The 19,423-nt window shown below is 42.8% G+C and overlaps 1 pseudogene; it reads right to left on the bottom strand.

Annotated features, from left to right (window-relative positions):
* Positions 1–5,549: 5,549 nt before the first annotated feature.
* On the bottom strand, positions 5,550–5,668 carry LOC125486680 (annotated as a pseudogene).
* Positions 5,669–19,423: the final 13,755 nt, after the last annotated feature.

The raw sequence follows: 19,423 nt of genomic DNA on the forward strand, positions 1-19,423 counted from the left end.
CGTTTCGGGCCTAGACCCTTCATCAGAAAGTTTTCTGATGAAGGGTCTAGGCCCGAAACGTCAGCCTTCCTGTTCCTATGATGCAGCTTGACCTGCTGTGTTCATCCAGCTCTACATCTTGTTATCTCAGATTTTCCAGCATCTGCAGTTCCTACTATCTCTGATACAATATCCAAGTGCTGATGGGGGTAGGGGGGAGGAGCGGTGGTGAATGTCTGGGATCTTCCTGGCCTGTACAGACCTTTCCCACTGCAGACATTAAAAAGACGTCCCCAGTGCTATTTTACTGTGCAGCTCACTGGTCCAACGAGGCAAAATAATAATAACATTGTCAAGAAATACTTCCTGCTAAGAAACAGTTAGGAGGCACTGAATAAGTTGAGGTTGTTTTCTCTGGGAGAGAAAAAGCAGGTTTGATTTGATCTTTTATTGTCACATGTACCTAGGTACAGTGAAAAGTTTTGCAGCACAGGCAGATCATACCGTACAAAGTGTAATAGAACAGAGGGAAGAGTACAAAGAGTGAGATCAGCATTAAATTTAAAATGAGGTGACGCAGTGTAGGTCTTGGAGATTGTGGAAGAATTTAATCTGTAGACACACAGGTTTCTGATAGTGGAGTCAGTCAGGACCCTGAATATAAGGTAATTATTGCGAAATGTAACAGGGAATCAAGGAGACTGTAGTGAGGTTGGAACTTGTTCACACAGGGACAGAGGCGGGTGAATAATATCGATGCAGTTAAGGGCAAGCTGGAGGAATACATGAGGGAGAAAGTAGCAGAAAATATGGCATTATCAGTTAGGCCCTGGCAAGGATGCCTGAGCTCAAATGGAACTTGAGAAAAGGTGATGGTTATAAGTTAATTCAGGGATAGTTGGATGAGAATTTGACTGGATGTACATTTCTATTTGTATGCACAGGGAAAAGTAACTGGTGGTCTAGGATTTGGTGCTGTGTGAATTAGAATAAAACTCTGACTGGAAAACCATATATCTGGACTCTCTCTAATCAACAACTACCCTCCAATGTTTGATAATAGATGAGGGAGTGCTTGTATGCCTCATTAGGAGTTTTTCTGAATGACTTATTTCTGTGCTGTAAATTCTGTACAGCTCTGTAAAATACTTCCTTGGTGCTGCAAAGCTTGAAGGTTTTTGATTACCAGGGAGTCCTCCTCTATCCTCCCACTCAAGCAGAGCTAGGCTCTAATGTGCCTTTAAATGCAGAATACAGTGGCTTGTGAAGACTGACAATCCTCTGTTGCTTGTGTCACAAGCTAATTCTGTCAAAGTGTTCACAGCATGTGGTCTGAATTCATCAGGAGCAGGAGAGTTACATTTGCCTTAGCGTTGATCGATGGGCAATCAGGAGAGACAGGTGGGAGGTAACGTCTCCAAGTGGAAAACAAGGAACAAAACATAACCTTGTCCAAAAGGAACTGTGATACATTTCAGGCAAAATTGTGAAAGACAAACTCTGGTGCCTTCTTTTATCCCAGATTGGTTTCACTTCTTGCTCATTCGGAGTGAAACGTGGAAAGAGAAGGAATCCACTTGATGGTAGACAAGACGATAAACCATATAGGAATGGCACATTGAGAATTATTTCAGGCTAAATAGTAGATTGGTTCTAAAGGCCATCTTTAGGAACTTCTTCATACAAAAGTAGGTCAAACTAACTCTGCAATGGGCTGTCCACCTGGGATAGTGTGGAATTATTGAACATCACCTTTCTCTACGTGAGTTACATCACTGACCCTTCTTGAACAAAACAGTGGATTTTAACTGGAAGGTCAGATTTGTTTCTCAAAAATATACTTTATTCTTAACCTTTGTTAAAAAAAAGCGAGACATTTTCAAATTGAATACTATACAATTTGCAATAAAATTCACGTTGATGCTCATGTTCCATTCAATATGTATGTGGTAGTCGTAATATTTACAAAATTCATTTTCAGGTCTACAACCCAAAGTCAAATACATTTCAAATTAGAAATTACAGAACATGAAATGGATGTAATTTTTGATTCGCACATCATGTTCCACTCTGATGTCCCTCAACACATTTTAACTGAAAGGTAATTTTTGTCCTTCTTCTTTGCTCCTGTTTTGCAAACCGATTGTCCTCAGTGAAACATTGAACTGAGAACCATCCAATTCTGTTCACTTATGTGCCCCTTGAGCACATGTGCCAATGCCCACATTTCTGCTTCACAGAGATCATGGCACAACAGGCCAACGTCACAATGCCATTTCAATGACCATATGCAGAAGTCAATTAACCAAGCATGGCCTCCTGATGCACATCTCCTAGATTGCACCTTGCTGTAACACAGCAGCCAGCATGGTGCCAGGGGACCTTCCGATAGCAGTGAGCGGATCATCATAAGTAGAGAACCTGTGCTGAGTATCTGCAACAGTACAGCACATTCTGAAAAAACATATGTGTGGCATTTCGCAGTTGTACAGAACCTTTAACTTAGAAGATACCAAACCCAACCCCACTCGCCCCTCTGAGATGTTTCTTAAGAAGGGGATGACATAAAATTTGCCCTGAACCACAAATTGAGATAACAGGAGCTAAATGTCTGCAATCAAAACATTATATTTAACTAGGCATTGTAAGGAAAACTGCATGAGATAGAAGGAAGCAGAGCAGTTTAGGGAGGGAATTCCAGAGATAAAGTCTGAGCAAGCTGAGGGCACATCCCCCAGTGATAGGACAAAGAAACTATGGATGTACAAAAGAGCAGAATTAAAGGATGTGTGAAATGCCAAACTTGAAGGAGCCCAGAGATCTAGGAAGAGTGTTAAACCTTCTGAGATGGGAAGGGGAAAGGCCATGTAGGGATTTGAAAGCAAGAATAATCATTTTAAAGTTGAGATGTTGCTGGATTGGGAATCTAAGTATTCGAACATAGTACCAGTGGATGGACTATAAAGAGATATCAGGTCCAGCTCTTTATGAATATACAAGACCACCGTCAGGAGAGCTAGATTTGTTAGTATTACTAACTTCCTGACATCTGAACTGAACAAATGGCAACAGAAAAGGCATGTTTGCGGCTCTCATTTATATTTACCATGTGAACTCCATAACAAATGTCAGGATTCAGGGTTTACATCTGAATAGTGATGCTTATTTGACCTGTTTTGCTTTAAACAAGAATCAATTAATTTCCATCTAAAGGCACAATTACAGCATCTACATGTGTAAACCTTATCTGATGATGGAAGGAGATCTAATTAGCAACAAGGAAGGGGGTCAATGAGATATTTCCAAGTTTGGTGGTGTGGCCTATTCTTTTGTATTTTGCCTTTTGTAATGTGTTTCCATTACAATGGAGGCTAATTTTTTTTAAAAGATTCTTTCATGGGATGTCAGTGTTGCTGGCTAGATCTGCATTTGTTGCCATGCAGTCAGACTGACATTTTGAGATAGTAGGAACTGCCGATGCTGGAGAATCTGAGATAACAAGGTGTAGAGCTGGATGAACACAGCAGGCCAAGCAGCATCAGAGGAGCAGGAAAGCTGACGTTTTGGGTCTGGACCCTTCTTTTCTCAATTTTCCTTTATCATACTTCATTTATCTTGACATCTCCCATTGTAAGTTGCGATGTCGATAGATTCGATTTAATTTTTGTATGTCAACATTAATGATGCAGTTGCAAGCTCCAACCACTGGGTGGCTGATGAATGGGTTTCTGAAGTCCCTCTCCCAGCTCTCAAGTTACCTTGTATGTAAAAGAATTAAATTCATCAAATGAATATGAGAAATGCCTCAAGAGCGATGGTTAATTTTTCAAAAAATCACACTTCAAGAAGCCCCAGTAACTGGCTCTGCAGCGCAGTGGCTCAGTGGTTAGCACTACTGCCTCACGGCATCAGGGACCCAGGTTCGATTCCAGCCTTGGGTAACTGTCTGTGTGGAGTTTGCACGTTCTCCCTGTGTCTGTGTGGGGTTCCACGAGATGGTCCAGTTTACTCCACAGTCCAAAGACAAGCAGGTCAGGTAGATTGCTCATAGTGTCCAGGCTAGATGGATTAGCTATGGGAAATGCAGGCATGGGGTGGGTCTGGGTGGGCTACTTTGTGGAGGGTTGGTGGGGACTCGATGGGTCGAATGGCTTGCTTCCACACTGTAGTGATTCTATGTGGCTCTCTGAATGCAGGGAAGTAGTGACTTGCTGATGATCCCATGTGCTTTTATCTAAGCACAGGGCTGCTAATAACACGCCTGTAAATCAAGGGAGGGAAACTTGCTTTCATACATCCCAAACAGCATTATATTCCAGCCTAGGAAGTACATTTGAAATGTAGTCATGACTATAATGTAGGAAACACATCCCCGCTTTTTTTTGGAGCACAGCAAGATCCCACACCTGAGCTGTGTTGTGAGTTATTTATTGTGGTATATATCTAGAAAGATACATTTTGTCACCACAATCTGGCACCATTTTGAGTTACAAAAGAATAAATGGGGAAAATCACCAGCTGAACCAGTTTCAGAGGGATAACTAATGGCCTGGATATCTGGGTCACAGTTCAAGCTGCAAGATTGAAAGCGGGAATGATTTTGTCCATGACTGACCTTAGTTGTTGAGAGGGTAGCAGGACATTTGTCAGATAGCTTGTCTGAAGGATTTTGAGCGCACGCTGGCGCGTGTTTCTGAAGTTAGCAACTTGATAAATGAGTGAATTGAATGACATACAAAAAAAGAGAAAAGAAACCAGCTGCATTCACACTCAGAATAAAGGCTTTCTCACATGAGCTCTGTCGGAAGTATACTGTATCCCAACTGTGATAAAAACCTAAAGCAGCTGCCTCATTCACCTGTTACATCGATGCAAATCTATTGCACCAAAGTACGAAGATATAGCTGTGTATGTGTCCACAGTGAATGGATATTATGGGCAATATTGTGACCGAAAGAGTTCAATGGTGTTTCAAGTTGTTCGCAACAGTTTGACGCTTTTTAATGTCTATTCCAATGCATTATTGACTAGCCTCCTACATATCTGCAAACTTGGCATTTGTCAAAACTTTCTTGTCTGTGTCCTAATTTGCACCAGGTATTAAAGTAGGAGAGTCTTGGTAAAACTGTGCAAGACACAATTCAGACCACAGTTGGAATACTGTGAACAGTTTGGTTCATGGTATTTTCCCTTATCTAAGGGAAAAATATACTGGCATTGGAAGCAGGAGGGAAGGTTACCTAGGCTGATCCCAGGTATGGAGTCACTGTCTAAAGAGGAGAGGTTATAGAATCCCTACAGTGTGGAAACAGGCCCTTCTCCCCAACAAGTCCACACCGATCCTCAGAACCCCTGTAACCCACCTAACCTACACATAGCTGAACACTATGGGTAATTTAGCAAGGATAATCCATCGAGCCTGCACATCTTTGGACTACGGGAGGAAACCAGAGCACCCAGAGGAAACCCACGCAGAATGTGCAAAATCCACACAGACAGGGTTAAATCAAACCTGGGTTCCTACTGCTGTGAGGTAGCAGTGCTAACAATTGAGCCACCATGCTACCCCAAGCCTACTGCACCTGGTGTTGCCAGGCTGTCTCCCATCCAAGTACTAATCAGGCCTAAATCAGCTTAGCCTCTGAGATCAGATGAGATTGGGAGTTTTCAGACCAGTATGGCTGTACGCTATAGGTAGATTTGGTTCGGCCTGTATCATTGGAGTTTAGAAGAATGAATTTTGTTGAAGCATGCAAAAACTTTTGGTGATTTGATTGGACATGTGTGGAGAGCTTGTTTCCCCTTGTGGGAGAGTCTAGGAGTACAGAAGAGGTTTAAAAGAGTAGCTTCAGGAATGAGGAACTTCAGTGATGAGGATAGATCGAAGAAGGTGGGACTGTTCTCCTTGGAGTGAAGAAGGTTAAGAGGAGCCCTGATGGAGGTTTTCAAAATCATGAGTTGTCTGGATTGAGTTGATAGGGAGAAACTGTTCCTGCTTGTAAAAGGATCAAGAATGAGAGGGCAGAGATTCAACTGATCTGCAGAAAAAGTTTTTTCACCCAGTGAGTTGTTAGGGTGTGGAATGCACTGCCTGGAAATGTGGTGGAGGCAGTTTGAATGGAGACATTCAAAAGGGACATTGGATGATTATTTGGTTAAAAAAAATAATGTGCAAAGGTTGCAATGGTAGCAGGAGATTGACACTTGGCAATAATGCTCATTTACTGGGCTGACGCAAGCAAAATGGGCCAAATAGCCTCCTTCAATGCTGTGATGATTCTGTGATGCTGAGTTCTGGTCAATAATTATAACCCACTATCAATGTGTGCCAGTATGTCATTTTATTTGATTGATATCAATAATACAAACGGGTTAAATTGTAAGAATGCTGCCTTGAGAATTCAGGGAGTAGCCACAGTATGGGATCTGTGATATCAACAACATAAAGGGTGAATCTGCTCCTTAGTTGATGGGGAGATAATATCCCAGCAGTATCTGTCGAGAGGGTTGTTAGGTGAGCTGGAAGTTCCTTCCCTCCATATGGTTCTAGCTAGTGTCCGCCTACAGAATCAGTATAAGCACATGGCAGACATCTGGAGGGATAGGAAAAGGAAACAACTGTTCCCATAGTAACCATCTGTTACTCCTCAAGAGCAAAGGAGTCAGCTGGAAGATCGATCGTAGCCATTGTGATCACACTTAGCCCTGAAGGTGACCGATCAGTCCATCAAATGGATCCATTCCCCTTCTCTTTTCCCACAACTGTGTCATGTTTTTTCTTGATAAGTATTTATTCATGAGTCGCAAAAGTGTTCAATAATTTTATTCAATTGCAAAGTTTCACAAAAACTTAGCCACAATATGGCTTCTATGAGCTTCAAATGTACCTCAACTGGACTGTATGATGAGCGGAAAGGTTCCCAGGTTAAAAGTCCTGCTCCTTGCTAAGTTTCTATTTAAAATTAACCTTACTTTTTAAGACATATTCCACCCATGAAGTTGATGGGATTTGAACCTGGACTGGAGGCAAGGACACTACCACTGCACCACAAGAGTGGCCAACTGTTGTACAGTCAGAGTAATGACTATGGCTAGGCAGAGGGAGACCAGGCCCATTTGCAAATTCTTGACAATATTCCAGCAATCCCTGTCTGAAAGCTCATGGATAAAAAAGTGAGGCTCAATTTCACGCTACGATGCTGCAGTAGTCATGACACAGGACAACAACAACAAGTTCTGTTTAGGTACCACCTTCAAAGTAGTATAATGTTCACAGGGATGCTTAACAGACAATATTTGAATCCGTGCTGTGTGTAAGCTGTTAGAACACATGACCACAAACCTATTCTGCAAGGGGTTTTAATCAGAAAAGAGGAGGATGAAGTCTACTGGTTTTGGGAGGGTATTTCGGAGCTTATAGGACCCAGGCACCTGAAAAGCAAGTCTCGTGAGCATGAAGGCTCTCTTGAGAAACTGTGGAAATGCGCTTCAGGAGAGGAAGGGAGAAAATGCCTGCAACTCGCAAGCAAATTGAAATTTCCCCTTACTTTTTAAACTTAGGTGGTGGTCTAGCCTTTGTTGCTAGGTGTTGTTGCCCTGTAATGCCCAGCTGTTTAGCAGGCCTAATGTGACAGATGAACCTCTCATTTCGGAACAGAAAGCGACAAAGCAGATGAAAACATTCTAAACTCCTCAATACCATTTAAAGAAAAGCACAACGGTACTTGTAACTAATAGCCAGCCACCCACAGCTATCTGAAACCTGATAAGAAGACAAATAGGGTCAGGCATAGGTCAGAGGGCATTTACACCCGCCATTGTCTGAGGGAAGGTCACATCCCTCTGCTTTCTTGCTTGATTCAAAATGATGGGCAAAGGATGTGGCTAAAGTGACAAGCAAGACAGGACCACAGCTTTGTTCTGCTGATAAGGGTCTTTCATAAAAAGGTTAAACCGGGGGTAAGAAATAAAGATCCTTCTGTCAAATTACTGTATTGGTGAAGAAATGTCATCGGTGACCTTTGAGGTCAAAGTGCAACCTTTCTTGTGGCTCTGGCACGCTTTGCCTTTGTAAGATTCCAATTATGAACCTACCATGTGTTAATTAAGCTCCTTGCAACCTGAATGTTGCAAATGCAATGACTAAAACAATTCCAAACCTTTCGAAGCTAATAATTAAAATCTTTGTTCAAATGACCTCTGCTAATCTCTGGCAACCTTGCGTGATTTGTTGTTTGTTGTACCTTTTCACTTTTGCCATTTTATCTTTTGCCCCGTTCGCAGTGAAAGCACGTGCTCCAATTTTCTTCTCGAAGCCAGCATCTCCTGTGTGGACAGTGTCCCTATGCTCTCAGATGCGTCACACCACGTGTTAAATATCCAGTCCCAAATGAACAGAGCTTTCTTCCGATAGATACATTGAGAAAACTGAAGCCGCTGTCTTCAATTCTCGACAAAAGCGCTGATTCCCCGCCACTGTCTTATTTTTCATTCTTCTTGGTTGTCTCTTAAATTGCCTCAAGTCCAGTCTGTCAGATGAGTCCTTCATTGATTCTGGTATGTTCCACACTATTAATATTAAGCTAACAGGTCTGTAATTCCTCATTTTGTCTCTCCCGCCTTTCTTAAAATGTTGGGTTACATGTTCTATTTTCCAATCTGCAGGAACTGTTTCAGAATGTATGGAATTTTGCTGGAACAACCAACCAACACACTCACTATTTCTACAGCCATTTCTTTCAACCTTCAGGGGTGTATATCATCAGGCCCAGGGGATTTATTAACTTGCAGTCCCATTAATTCCTCCAATCCCTTTCAATTAGCCCAGATTTATGAATTGAATTTAAATTCTGCCAGCTGGGATGCTAAGCAAAGACCGGAGAATGATCCTGGGATGACTGGATTACAAGCCCATCGACATTCCCACTGACTGTTCATTGATCTTTCTGGTTTTGTTCACACTCTCTCCAGATGCTGCCTGACCCACTGTGTACGTCCAACACTTTCTGTTTTCTTTTCCGATACATTTCCTCATGATCCATTGAGGAGTTCTTTCCATTTGACTGTGTGATGTTTGAAATTAGGGAAAACCACCATCATCATTAGTAATCTCTAGAAAACACAATAGTGAGTCCTCCTGCTAAGTAAGGGGGGGGTCTTACTGAGTATGGACTTTGGTGTCTCATGCCCCACAGGTTGAGAGGCCTAGATTTTGCAGATGGTGTTGCCTTGCTTTCTGAAGAATCACACACTCTCAAAGACATGAACGCCAATCTCAAGAGTAATTGGGTGAAGATTAGACCATGCATCAGCTTTGAGAAGAGCCAGACCATAGTGACTGGATGACAACAAGTCACCCCCCACTACCCTCATTACCACAGAATATTGAGGATATTCATCACTTCCCCCACTAAGGAAGCAACATCTCCAGGGAGGTTGATGTACAGACTGAGGTCTACACAAGAATTGGCAAACATCAGCATTAGTCTTCCAGAGTCTTCAGACATTCCAAGTGTTCCAAGGTGATCAACATGGCCAGGACGCTGTGACTCTTCATCATGGTAACACCTACTACAATTCATGCCAGTCAGACATAGAATAGAACATGTCGCGTAAGTTGGACATTTTCCACCCATGTCTTCGATGTAAGATAATAGGTGAGACACATCACCAGTGAAGACGCAATTAGGAATCAATCACAATGGTTTAGAGCCACATGTAGGCCAGACTAGGTAAGGATGGCAAATTTCCTTTCCCTAAAGGGCATGAATCAACCTGATGGTTTTACAACCTGATGGATTAACTCAATGATCACTGGGTCAAAATCCTGGAATTCCCTCCCTAATGGCATTGTGGGTCAACCCACAGCAGGAGAACTGCAGCAATTCAAGAAGGCAGCTCACCACCACCTTCTCAAGGGCAACTACGGATGGGCAATAAATGCTGGTCAGCCAGCGACACCCACATCCCACGAATGATTTTTAAAAATAAGATAGTTTCACGGTCACTATTAATGACGCATTGTAGACTGGTCAGTAAAGTTAGATTACACGGAATCCAGGGGGAGCTACCCATTTGGATACAAAATTGGCTTGAAGGTAGGAGACAGAGGACGGTAGTAGAGGGTTGTTTTTTGAAGTGGAGGCTTGTGGCCAGTGGTGTGGTGCAAGAATTAGTGTGCGCCCATAACTTTTCATCATTTATATAAATGATGTGGATGAGAATATAGAAAGAATGGCTAGCGAGTTTGCATGTGACACCAAAATTGGTGATGTAATGGACAGCGAACAAAGTTATCTCAAAGTACAATGGGACCTTGATCAGATGAGCCAATGGGCTGAGGAGTGGTAGATGGAGTTTAATTTAGATAAATGTGAGATTTTGCATTTTGATAAGGCAAATCAGGGCAGAACTTATGCAGTTAATGGTATGGCCTTGGGCATTTTTTATTCTTTATTCATTCTCAGGATGAGGGCATCACTGGCCAGGCAGCATTTATTGCCCATCCCTAATTGCCCAGAGGGCAGTTAAGTGTTAACCACATTGCTGTGGGCCTGGAGTCACATGTAGGCCAGACCAAGTAAGGATGGCAGTTTCCTTCCATAAAGGACATTAGTGAACCAGATTGGCTTTTTTGATAATAGACAATGGATTCATGGTCATCATTAGATTTTTAATTCCAGATATTTTTTTGGATTCAAATTCCACCACCTGCCGTGGCAAGATTCGAACCCAGGTCCGCAGAACATTATGTGGCTCTCTGGATTAACAGCCCAGCAATTAATACCACGATGCCATTGCCTCTGCGATTCGTGTTGCCGAACAAAGGGACCTAAGGGTGCAGGTGCATAGTTCCTATAAATTGGAGTCGCAGGTAGACAGGGTGGTAAAGAAGGCATTTGGCACGCTTGCCTTTACTGGTCAGTGCATTGAGTATAGGATTTGAGATGTCATTTTGTGGCTGTACAGGACATTGGTGATGCCATTTTTAGAATACTGGGTTCAATTCTGGTCTCCCTGCTATAGGAAGGATGTTGTTAAACTTGAAAGAATTCAGAAAAGATTTAAAAGGAAGTTGCCAGAGTTTGAGCTATAGGGAAAGGCTGAATAGGCTTGGGCTATTTTCCCTGGAGTGTCGGAGGCTGAGGAATGACCTTATAGATGTTATAAAATCATGAGCATCATGAATAGAGTCAATAGCCAAAGTCTTTTTACCAGAGTAGGTGAGTCCAAAACTAGAGGGCATAGGTTTAAGGTGGCAGGGAAAAGATTTTAAAGGGACATAAGGGGCAACATTTTCACGCAGAGGGTGGTGCGTATATGGAATGAGCTGCCAGAGGAAGTGGTGGAGGCTGGTACAATTACAACATTTAAAAGGCATCCAGATGGGTATATGAATAGGAAGGGTTTAGAGAGATATGGGCCAAATGTTGGCAAATGGGACCCAATTAAGTTAGGATATCTGGCCAGCATGGACGAGTTGGACCAAATAGCCTGTTTCCATGCTGTATAACTCTATGTATCTATGACAATGCTACAAGCTGGGATTGGAACCAACATCTTGACAATAAACCACAGGATGGTTAGAGGCAACTGTGGGACACTGTGATGAAGAAATGACTAAAACCGGGAAGATATGTATGTTGTCTTCCAGACTTACTCCCCACCACTGTGGCAATAGAATGAAACTGTGCCATTTGGAGGATGAAGACATGACCATTGAAAGAAGCCCTGGTGAAATACATTTAAGGAGAACCTCCAAGAAAGGGACACCAAATGGGTTGGAGCAAAAGAGATTGCTAAAGACAAACCAGAGGTTAAGTCTTACCGCACATTGTCCTGCATGGGACCAGAGGAATTGGTCTATAGAATATAGTCTATAGAAATCCAGTTCCAGCATTCTGTGGGAGCACTGCATTTAGGGAATGACAAGTTCCAAGAGTTGCTCGATGGCAGGTCTATTGCTAGGTTCCAACAGGAGAGATCAGGGATCAGGTCAGAATCAATGGTTCTGCTTTTCAGCTACACTGCCGGGAAGGCAACCAGTCTATATGGGAACTATGTAGTTGGGGACCCAGTGAGAAGTCAAAATCAGTTAAATAGCTCTGTAGCTGGGGCTAAGGTGGAAGAAAAGACACAAAGGAAGGTTTGGCTTGGTGAAGTTAGCTTGTGAGGTACTCGGAGCATGCCTGTGAGCAGAACCCTTCAGCGCATCTGAGAGTGTAAGGATTGAAAAGTTGAAAAGTCGATCAAAATTTGAGCTCAGAGAAAAGCCAGTGCAGTTTTCAGCTTGGCGAAGTTATCTATCAGTGAAAAGCTAGAGTTGCGCATGTGGAGAAATGCTTAAGTGCAGTTTTCAGATTCCAGATGAGTGTAGACTAAGGAAAGGAGGACAATCAAGCAGAGCTAGAGCAATCATTGAGGCAGTGTGTGACAGGGCAGCTCTTAAGGAAAAGGGATTCAAGGCCAGATTGACAAAAGTGATGAATTGTGATGCCTTGTGAAATCTTGCTACTTTATTCTTTAGGTCTCCTGGATCTCACTTTTTGTCTGTATGAAAAATAAAACTTACTGGTATGGAATCACAACAGTCCTCATTAATAAAGTGTTTGTTTACCTAATATGTTTTCCATAGGAAGCCATCCCAGTTATTTAGTCAGCCAATATAAGCATAGCTTGACAAAAGTCAAGGATCAGACATTCTCAAGTGAGTGCAGGAATTCTACTGGAGGGAAAAACTCCACCATTTATCATCATCCAGGTCTGCAACTTCCTATTACTTGAGGCACTGGCTTTCAAGGGAATAGTCTAGTGCCAGGCCCACCCATCCAGATCCATAAAGGTAGGAGGTGAACTCTTATAGCCTCAAGACACCCCAAAATACCTCACAGACAATGCAGTTGTTCTTTTGCCAAATGTAGGCTTTGTTGCAATGTAGGGAAACAGCAGCCAGTGTGTGAGGAGCAGATTCCCCTGAACAACAATCTATTCCTTTTCAGTGATGTTGATTTGAGGAGAAATATTGGCCAGGACACCAGGGGGACAGTCATCTGCCCTACTTTGAAATGCTGCAGTCAGATCTTCAATGACTAGGGTAGTGCAGTAGAACAGAGAGATCTACGGGTTCAGGTACATAATTCTTTGAAGTTTGCATCACACGCAGACAGGATGGTTAAGAAGGCATTTGGCATGCTTGCCTTTGTTGCTCAGACCTTTGAGTGTAGAAGTTGGGATGTTATGTTGAAGTTGTACAGGATGTTGGTGTGGCCTCTTCTGGAGAGCTGTGTCCAGTTCTGGTCTCCCTGTTGTAGGAAGGATATTATGAAGCTGGAGAGCGTTCAGAAAAGATTTACCAGGATGTTGCCAGGAATGGAGGTTTGAGTTGTAAGGAGAGGCTGGATAGGCTCAGACTTTTTTCACTGGAACATAGGACATTGAGGGGTGACCTTATAGAGGTTTATAAAGTCATGAGGGACAGAGATAAGGTGAATGGTAGGTGTCTTTTCCCTAGGTTGGAGGATTTCAAGACTAGGTGAGAGGATAAAGTTTTAAAAATGACATGGGAGCAATTTTTTTACACAGAGAGAGTGGTTTGTGTGTGGAATGAACTTCCAGAGGAAGTGGTGGATGCAGGTACAGTTACAATGTTTGAAAGACATTTGGATAAATACATGAATAAGAAACGTTTGAAGGGATATGGGCCAAGCGCAGGCTTGAGATTAAGGGTGGCGAGGACTGGCTGGGCCGAAGGGTCTGCTTCCATGCTGTATTACTCTATGACTGCCAAAGAGAGGAGACAGGAACTAGATCTGATGTCTTCTCCGAATATCAGCTTCTGACAGTGCAGGGCTCCCTCAGTACTTCAGTGAAGTGTCACACCAGATTCTTATGAGCACGTCTCTGGCATGGCACATGAGCCTGCAATATTCTGACTCAATGCCATCGTCACAGATCTCTTCAGCTCAGATTGCAGCATCTGCCATAAAGGGTCAACTTGGTTCCAATCTCCTGGCACTAAGCAAGCCACAACAGACTCAAGAGCAAAAGCAAAGTAGTCACTCAATCCTGCCACTTCACAAAGTCAAGCCTGGCCCTAGGTATTCTTACAAAGATATTAAAAGACGTAAAGTGCTGATTTGGAGCTGCATTCCCTTTTCAATGAACAATACTGGGGTATTGGGGGGAGGGGGTGTCTTTGGATCCCAGGCACTGAGGAAGTGCCTCAATATCGCAGACAAAAACGATACAACATGCCAATGAAATCTCCAAAGGCAGGCAGCCTGCTTTTCAAATGTGTTTCAGTTAATCATTTCCTGACAGTTTTTAAATCAAATTGGCCACAAACCCTCTCTCTTTTCAGAAGATGCATGCCAGTGGAAATAATCTCTTCCGTTGTTTTTTCTCCTTATCCCTCAAGAAATTACCTCCTTTCTTTAAGCAGGCTGCTTTTGTCTGTGTAACATTTAGGCCTCATACAAAGTACTTCCACTGCATGGAGGTTTGTCCTGTTGAGCTCCTCACTCAATGTGAATGAAATCAAAAATATTGAATTATTTGAATGAACAGATTCTGTCTTTCATGAAATATTAACGAGTACCTACAGTATTTGTGCACCTTTATGTGTGGGTTTTCCCTCCAGTAATCTAGAAGCTTTGAACTTGTCAATGTTGACATAAGTTTCCCTGCAGCCTTGTTTAACAGGAAAGGCCGAGATTTCAAAGTTGTTTATATTGTACATTTCTGGGGTTTTAGCAACCACCTGGCAATAATCCACTCTATTCTGATTTAAATACCATGATCAATACCTACCATCATATCAGAGTCCTTTGTTGTGTTTAAGGTCTTTGACTTTTTTTTTGTCAGTTTTGTAATGATATAAACATTTTCTCCATCATTTCCCCCCAATTTCTGAGGCCTTTAAAGTAGGCCAAGTGTGTCATCCTGTGATGTATGCCTCGTAACTTCCTTCCTGAACCTGAACCAGTTTGATATAGAAACTGCTTCAAAGTGGATAAAGATAATTCTTCCTCTGATGTTCCCTCTCTTCTCCCTGGTTCCCTCACAGGGATGGAAGGGAAATAAAATTACATGCTGTTAGCAATCAACAGTGTTAATAGCTAGTGTTCAAATGTCTTTTACCACCTCTTATAATATTTTATTTCTTTCTATCTCTCTCTGTCTCTCTCCAACAAGCCTTGAGGAAAGTAAGGGGGAAGAACCAGTAAAACAGTCTTTGCCTTTGCATGATGTTCATTCAAAATGTAACTGATTCAGTAATGAGAATGAAACATGAATTAAGTAGTGGAGTTTAAAAAAAAATTGTCCATGAGAGTGGGCACCACTGGTAAGGCCATCCATACACTGCTGTTGAGAAGGTGGCCATAAGCAACCTTTACTTAAATTTATTCTTAGTGGGGGTTGTTTGCTAGGCCAATTTTTATCACTGAATCCTCTGGAGAAGGTGGTAGTAAGCTGCCTTCTTGATCTGCAATAGTTTCCATGTGGTATAGGAAACACACAGTGCTGTTAGGAAGGGACTTTCAGATTTTGACCCAGTGATACTTAAGGAATGATGTTGCGGTACCAGGTAATGAGGGCAGTGTGAGGCCTGGGCAGGAACTTGCAGGTTCTGGTGCATCTGTTACTTTTGCCCTTCTGGCAGTGGTGGTTGCGGGTTCGGAAGGTACTGGCGTAGGAGTCTTGGCGAGTTACTGCAGGGCATCTTGTAGAAGACACACTGCTACCATTGTACATCACTGGTGGAGGGAATGGTTGTTAAAGGTGATGGACGTGGTGCCAATTTGTCCTGGATGCTGTTGAGCTTCTTGAGTATTGTTGGAGCTGCGCCCATCCAGCCATGTGGGGAGTATTCCCTCATAGTCCTGATTTGTGCTTGTTGATGGTGGACAGGATTTTGGGGAGTCAGGTGGTGAGTTACTTGTTGCAGAATTCCTCAGAAGGGTCTGAGGTTCTGAGGAAGGGTCACCAGACCCGAAACGTTAACTATGTTTTCTCCTCCACAGATGCTGCCAGACCTGCTGAGCTTTTCCAGCAACTTTGTTTTTGTTCCTGACAACAGAGTTAACGTTTGAGTTTGATCATCCTCCATAAGAACTCCCAGAAGCTGGGAAAGGCTGGTATTTGTTGCTGATGACAGGGGGTGCAGTGCGAAGGGGTTAGGAATGAGTACATGGAGGTGGTGCTGAGACAGAGTGAGAGAGAGAGAGAGAAAGGCGAGGTAGACAAAGGAATTGCTGATGATAAGCCGAGATGGAGATAAATGTTAAGTGGAATGCGAATGTTGAATGTGAAAGGTGGGAATTGTGTTGGCTCTACTGCGAGCAGCCCATACAAAACAGTATCTGGGAGTGTGGGAGTAGATAACCAATATGGTGGAGGGTGTTCATTATCTGAACTTGTTAAACTCAATGTTCAGTCTTGCAGGCTTTAAGCTACTTGGTGGCTCAGTGCCAGAATTCACCCTGTGTGGAGTTTGCACATTCTCCTCGTCTCTGCAAGGGATTCCTCCCACAGTACAGGTTAGGTGGATTGGCCCAAGTGTTCAGGGATGCGTAGGCTAGGTATATTAGCAATGGGAAATGCAGGGATGGGGCGGGCCTGTGTGGGATGCTCTTCAGAGGGTTGGTGTGGACTTGATGGGCCGAATGGCCTGCTTCACCCCCATAGGGATTCTATAAGGTAGAAGATGAGGTGTCGTTGCTCCAGGTTGCATTGAGCCTGGTTCTGCTTCGCTTCCAAAATTGGAATGAAATCAAGCATTTTCACATGAGTCGATACTTAACAGTTTCAGGATCAAAATAGGAACAAGTACCTGAGCTGAGGTTGGCCAGCGTAGTGCATGATTTATTTTCCTTTTTCAAACCTTCTCCCAACAATAAATCATTTGACATCCTTCTCCTGATCTGGAGCCTGAATATTAAATACACAGCTAAAAGCTTCCCGTCACCAACAGTTCGACCCTGAAAGAGTAACCAACACTCCTCCAACGAGCACCCCCTCCACCCCAGACAATGGATCCCTACAGCAGACAAACCGGATAAAGAAAGGATTCTTCAAAATAATCCATCTAATCTGAAACTCAATTGAAAACTTCCTGGAAAAGCAGGTGAAAAGAAGATTGTTTGTGTGTAATCAGCATTCAAGTGCTCACCCAGTGCTCAGGATTTTAAACTGATTCATTTGTGGTCACTTGACCATCAAAGTTGGCCCAACAAATAACAGTAGTGTTTTTAATGAGCTGTTCATGTTTCCAATAAATGCCATGGTGATGGAATCTGAACATCCACTGGGGACAGCATGCTGTCTCTATTATGCACGTCAGCACAGGGAAACCTTTCCAGTAACAATGGAGTTCTGGTGTTAGGAAAGCTGCTTTGACTTGGATTTAACTCTTGCAGTGCTGGTCACTGTTGTCATATCTTTCCATCCCCATGAACAGCAGTAACTCAAGTTGGATGAACAAGGGGCAGAATATCATTCAGACACTTGTATCTTCAGAACCTCCCTCACTGTCTGCAAGCTGGAAATTCATGGCAACTCGTTTAAATATTTAAATTTTTCTGAATAACCCGCAATTCCCCATCTGTTCGGGACAAAATTGCACTGTTCACATTGCCTGGCCATGTAATGGGAACAACAAGACAAGTTCCATGTGTAAGGGACTGTCAAAGAACGTCAGTCTTAATGCAACTTCTAATTAATGTTTCTTCAATGAAACAAAGATGCTGGAATTCTGAAACAAAAACAGACATTGCTGGAGAAGTTCAGCAGCTCTGGCAGCATCTGTGGAGAGAGAAACAGAGTTAACATTTTGAAACCAGTGGCCTCAAACATTAACTTTGCTTTCTTTCCATAGATGCTGCCAGATCTGCCGAGTTTCTCCAGCAATTTTGGTTCAATGTTTTTGTTATATTTTCAGAACGATTCATTCTCTGTTGTTTTTATACTTTGGCATTTGGTGTTGAATATCATTTTATAATTTGTAGAGGGATGTTGGCAAAAGGCGAATGATTGAAAGACAATTTTAGACTTTACCAGAAGGGGGAAGCACTTTAAAAACAGGCAGCGTTTCAAGGGGGCTCCTAATTTAAGGAATCCTGATGATAGACACTCCAACATTCATCACAGTGTCTCACAGCAATTGTCACATCATATTAAAACTAATTGAGTTGATTTCACTCTTTATGGCTTTAACAATCAAGATGGTACAAGATGGTATGAACTAAAAGGAGAGGCTAGAAAAATTCAGGTTATTTTCTTTGGAGCGGCAGAGGCTGAGGGGAGGCTTGATAGAAGTCTATAAATTATGAGATGCATAGACAGGGTTGACGGTCAGAATCTTTTTCCCAGAACTGAAATGTCTAATACTAGGGGAAATGCATTTAAGGCGAGAGGGGGAGAGTTCAAAGGAGATGTGAGGGACAGATTTTTTACACAGAGAGTGGTAGGAGTCTGGAATGTGCTGCCAGGGGTGATGGAGGAGGCAGATACGATACGGGCGTTTAAGGGACTTTTAGATAAGCACATGAATACGCAAGGAGTGGAGGGATGTGGAAGAAGGGCAGGCAGAAGGAATTAGTTGAATTTGGCATCATGTTAAGCATGAAGTTGTGGGCCGAAGGGCCCATTCCAATGCTGTACAGTTCAATGTTCTATGCTCTATGTAAGAGGAAGGAAGGATTACCCCCAGAGAGATTCACAAGTGCCAGGAGGGAACTTGTTCCAGCTTCTATTGACCCCACCAACCATGTTGTCAACCATTTAAAACCATAAAAACCTGGAAGTATCCATGGGCAACTAATAAATGCTGTTCTTGTCGTGTGAGCTGAAGATATCCAGGAGAACTACCTTGCTCTTCGTCAAATGGAATCAAGGGAAGGAGGGAATGAAAAGAAGAATGAAAGAGAGAAAGAGCGAAAAAGATGTAATAAGCAGAGAAAGGGTTACATTTATTTTGCAGTTTTCACAACCATTGGACTTCGCAACTAAGTTACTTTTCAAATGCTGTAATCACAGGAAAATGACAATTTATGCATAGCAAGATCTCTCACACAGCAATGCGATAACGCCAATCTGTTTTTGCTTGAGGGACATATATTGGTCTGGACACTACGGATAACTTCCAGCACATCCTCAAGACAGTGCTACAGGGAAATAACATATTATATACAGTATGAGGTGAGAGTGTTGACTGTATGGAAAGTGGACTCTGATCTGTAGTGGTGTGGACAAGGAGAATGCACCAGTTAGATGACTAACAATTAACTGTCAAGAGACAGCAAGGTGCAGGGCTGGATGAACACAGCAGGCCAAGCAGCATCATAGGAGCAGAGAGGCTGACGTTTCGGGCCTAGACCCTTCATCAGAAAAGGGGGAGGGGAAGGGGGTTTTGAAATAAATAGGGAGAGAGTGGGAGGCGGATAGA

Source organism: Rhincodon typus, chromosome 31 (genome assembly GCF_021869965.1).
Source record: "Rhincodon typus isolate 14 chromosome 31, sRhiTyp1.1, whole genome shotgun sequence".
Lineage (NCBI taxonomy): Eukaryota > Metazoa > Chordata > Chondrichthyes > Orectolobiformes > Rhincodontidae > Rhincodon > Rhincodon typus.